This window comes from Drosophila willistoni, unplaced genomic scaffold (assembly GCF_018902025.1).
Source record: "Drosophila willistoni isolate 14030-0811.24 unplaced genomic scaffold, UCI_dwil_1.1 Seg566, whole genome shotgun sequence".
NCBI classification, from domain to species: Eukaryota; Metazoa; Arthropoda; class Insecta; order Diptera; family Drosophilidae; genus Drosophila; species Drosophila willistoni.
This window is the reverse complement of record NW_025814487.1, coordinates 54201-59620: the sequence shown is the minus strand read 5'-3', so window position 1 is coordinate 59620 and position 5420 is coordinate 54201.

Genomic DNA, 5420 nt, shown 5'->3' with positions numbered 1-5420 from the left:
CATTCAAAAAGACAGGAGAAATAAATCAGTTAGACGAGAAACATTTTGAAGAAAGAAATAGAGGACAAAAAGTTACACACTACAAATCAAAATTCAAGAAGAAAAAGAAAGTTAATAAAAGCAAATACGACAATTAATTAATTACAGGTCAACAACTCAAGATGACTTTTTTATGCATCATGCTATTCTTAACATTTAAATCAACATGCAGTCAATCCATTGACATAAACCCAGTAAAAGCACCAAACGGTTACTTAATATTTAAAACAGGAACCATGGACTTACCGACAAACTTTGAATATCATTATTTAAAAGTGAATTTAACTCTAATAGACATTACATATAATAATTTAATGCAACAAGCACAAGAATTTAAAAACCTAATCCATATTCAATACTTAACAGAAAAACTAAGTAGGGAAATTAATGGAATACACATTGTAAAACGTAACAAACGAGGACTAATTAACGGAATTGGTTCAATATACAAATATCTTTTTGGTACTCTTGATCAGGAAGATAAAGATGAATTAGAAGAAAAAATAAATAATCTTGAAAGCAATAGCGTACAAGCAAACGAACTAAATTACGTAATAGACACTGTTAATAAAGGTTTAGAAGTAATAAACAGCCTCAGGGAAGAAAAAGAAAAAGAAGTAAGATTAGAAGTCCTAATCTTTAATTTTGAGCATTTCACAGAATACATTGAAGACATAGAAATGGGCATGCAGCTCACTAGATTAGGAATTTTCAACCCAAAACTTTTAAAACATAATCACTTAAGTCATGTTAATTCGGAAAAACTATTGAATACAAAAACTTCCACCTGGCTTAAACCAAGTTCAAACGAGATATTTATCATTTCAAACATTCCTCAAGAAGTAATAAAAACCCCTATCTTTGAGATACTTCCTTATCCAGACGAGAATAAAAATATTTTGACAGAAAATTCATACGATAAATACTATTTTAATAACAACACTTTGTTCAATAAAAACACAAAACAAATAGAAACTAACGAATGTATAATAGGCATTTTAAATCAAATCCCAACCACTTGTAAATACACTAAGACATATAAGAATTTTCAAACTAATTACATTGAACCAAACATAATTGTAACATGGAATCTACCAAAAACTAAACTTAATCAAAATTGCGTAAACAACGAATTAATAATAGAAGGCAATAACATAATAAAAATTTACGATTGTGCCTTACAACTAAACGAAATATCAATAATAAACTCATTACTTGACTATAGCCAAAGCATTTATGTAACAAACAATATCACCAGGCTAGAACCTATTTCCTTTATCCAAACAAATGAGATAATTAACGAACATACGAAATATTATACTGCATTTCAAACTATTACATTAACCACTTTTATACTTACTATAATAAGTTTGATTACATACTTAATCTATAAGTTTAAGGCAATGCCACAAAAATTAATTATTAAGCATTTCCGATCAAATAACAATCGTGGTCCCACAGACATAATCGAAACCCCAATTGTTGAAAAAATCGAGTCCCAAATTATAAACAAAATTGATACTCCAATATTTACAGCTGAGAAAAACCCCTCGCTATATCCCAATGTATCCGCCTGAGGACAGGCTATTTTCTTTAGGATGGGGGAGTCATATATCCGACTCCAATACCCAATAACATATAAATATTTCGGCCCCTAAAAATCATAACGTAAACAATCGAACACTTGAAGTAATAATTGTCCCCCTCAAAACCAAAGCGTATGAACGCTAATCCATAAGAACTAACATAAACAATTGAACACTTGAAATAATAATTGTCCCCCTAACAACCAAAGGCGTGAGAACGCTAACCCAGCACTTAAAATCGGACCAATCAAATCGTCGAAGTATCAACCACGCCACCAAAGGGCTCCCAAATTTAGCTATAAATATAACCATAAGACATTTTTGTATTTAGTTCTAAGTTTTCTTTCAAATAATAAAGTACATTGCTTAACTCACGAAAAATATCTTTTTTTTCCTTATCGAGAAAATCGAATATTTAATTATATATTCTTGATCAGCACGACGAGACGAGCACAAATAGCCATGTCCGTCCGTCCGTCCGTCCGCCCGTTTGTCCGTTCGTCTGGATCCACGCGATTTCCTCCTAGACCGTAAGAGCTAAAGAGCTGAAATTTTGCATGTAGGCTTGTATATACTGCTTGTATATCTCGGTTTGTATATCTGGGATTCAGCCGGATCGGATCACTATATCATATAGCTCCCATACAAACGTCAAAGTCACGAACAGTGACTTTTCTCAATACCTCCGTTATTTTCTGAGCTATTGTCGTCAAATTTAATATTTATGAATTTATTACACTAACGGGTGACAATATCATATAGCTCCCATAGGACCGATCGGTCGAAAACAGTGACTTTGGTCAATAACTTCGTTACTTTTGAAGCGATTGCCATAAAAATTTATATTTCTCACTTTAGCATAACTATTAAAGACAGTGCCAAATATAATTAAGATCGGGCGACTATATCATATAGCTCCCATAGGAACACTCGGTGGTGAACCACTGTTCACCTGGCGAAATCACTACTTCGATCAATAACTTCGGTATTTCCTAAGCCGCCTTTTCGCAAACATTAGACCTTTTACACAAAAACTTGCAAGGGTATACAAACTTTGACGCGGTCAAAGTAGGCCCGGCCCTCTGGTTTCTTCTAATTCGTCTTTATTGTCTTGATCAAGAGTACCAAAAAGATATTTGTATATTGAACCAATTCCATTAATTTCACTACTTAGTTTTTCTGTTAGGAATTGAATATGATATGTCTTTAAATTCCTGTGCTTGTTGCATTAAATTATTATAGTGTAAACACCTATTTATTAAGTAAAAATGATAAAGATTAGTTTGTATTGGTCGGATTCAATCTTTGGGTTTTGCGCAGATGCAACTTGCTCGTTGCATCGCCGGAAGAGAAGAGAGACGCCGTCTCTCGACCTATCGAGGACTTATCGCTAACCATCGATACTTATTACTAACAATCGATACTTATTACTAACAATCGATACTTATTACTAACAATCGATACTTTTTTTTTTTTTTTTTTTTGATATTAAGTTACTTCTGAACAGAAGATTTCTTTGGCCTCCCTGTGTATAACAGGTTAACGCCACAGCGTATTCGTGATGATGAGTTTCGTATTTTGGTTTTTGTTATAAATAAATTAGCTATTTAATTTAATTTATTTATGTGTGGATTAGATTGTTAGAGTTCTATGTTGGCAGCCTTAGTAAATTGTGTTATCGATTTGTAGTTGGCGATAGGCTCTTGCGCGAGTAATTGATATATATCGTTATACTTTGTTAGTGTTGGGAAGTTCATTCGGGTGTTTGTGTATTTTGAACAATTTAAAATAATATGTGAGATATCTTCTGTAATGTTACAGGTGTCGCATAAGTTGTTGTCAACGACTTTCATTTTAAATAGAGTGTTTTTGTCAAATGCGTGACCGCTTAGTATTCTGTTTAGTTGTTTTATCTCCAGTCTATGGAATTGGTTTTTTCCCTGGAACCATGGTTGTGATGACTTATAAGGATATAGAAGGCAGTATCCTTTGTTTCGATCTATACAAAATTCATTGTACGCTCTTTCCCATTCTAGTTTTATTTTGTTGTATATATGAATGATAGCATCGTTGATTGTCCAGCTTATGTGCGTGAACACTCCATCGTGTCTGGCATTTTTGGCTGCGGTATCAGCTAAATCGTTTTCTTTTATGTTTGAGTGACTAGGTATGTGGTGTATTTCGACTGAGATGATATTATAACTATTTTCTATATTTTTAAGGATTCTTTGAGCAATGCAATTATTGTTCTTTGGGTTTCTAATTGTTTGGATTGCTCCAAGACTGTCTGTTAGGAACGCTACTTTGAAGAGGTGATTCGAATCAGCAAACTCCACTGCTTTTTCCAAAGCTGTGAGTTCCGCAGTCAATGATGACAGTTTTTTATTGCTGTAATAGCTTTTTGTGATGTTGGAGCCCAAGTGAAAAAAAGCACTTCCAGTAAAATCTTCAGAAACTGAACCATCTGTGTAAATCAGGTCAAATTTTTTTGAATTTAAGTTCTTAATTTTTTCTTTATACAGGGAGAGTATCATTGTTTCATTTGCATGTCTTATGTTTTTAAAGGCACCTTTGGAAAAATTGGCATCTATGAAGATTTTTCGTGTGCGTATAGGAGTTGGCTCTATGGGTGTAATGTTGTCCAGGACATCTTTAAATTCAGCATACACTTTGGCATAACTTGTTTTATTAGCATGAAAGACACTGGACAGAAGCGACGCTGCTGGCAGGCCATAAGCGAAGACCCTGATCAGTTCTTTTGCTGTGGTAAATTTAATTCTATACTCTGGTGGAAGTTCGGCCGCTAGGTGGTATATTATATAAGTTGGAGTTGATCTAATAAGCCCCAATGCCTTCCTTAAATGTAAGTTAGCATGAGTATTTATGATGCCCATTACTGTCTTAGTTGTATTTGCAAATGAAGAGCTTGCATATTCATACCTGTTCCTTGTAAAGGCCTTATAGAAAAGAATTGCATTTTTGGGATGGGTGCCAAAACGACAGCCATTAATCATATGAAGAAACATATTTGTTTTGTTTGACTTAGCAATTGTTTTCTTTATGTGTTGGGTCATTATTGGAATTATTGGTGCTAATCAGTCTTCCTAAGTAGTTAATTTTATCTACGTCCCTAATAGCTACGTTATTGCATATTATTTGTAGAGGTTTACGTCTTAAATTAAAATGTAAAGCAGCAGATTTGTTCGGGTTGAATGACAGGTTGATTTTATTGCACATTTTACTAAATTCTGTAACTTGTCTTTCTAATATGTTTTTAGCGTCTGAAAAGTTTTTATGGTAACATACCAGGAAAAGTCATCAGCATATTGAAATAGTATGCTGTTAATTTGGTTGCTTATCTTGTGCAGCTCAGCTGTGTATAAATTGAAAAGTATTGGACTAAGGCAGCTACCCTGACTTACTCCTTTTCTTATTTTTATTTCTGTTCTTCCCATAGTCAAAACTCTTTCTTTAAGGTAGTTGTAAATGAATTGTATGTGTCTGTGATCGAAACCTAAATCTATTAGCTTGTTGCCTAGAATGGGAATATTAACAGAGTCGAAGGCTTTGCTTAGATCTAAAACAGATGCACAAACGTGCATGCCCCTAGCTTTCAGATTTGCTATATTGTTTAAAACGTCATTGATGCAGTTCGATGTGGAGTGGTGTTTACGGAAGCCGTAAGATCTCGGGGGCAATATATTGTTGTTGTTTATATGGTTTTCCATCCTTGTTTTTACCAAACCTTCTAAGCATTTGAAAACTACGCTTAGTAGGCAAATAGGTCTATTGTTT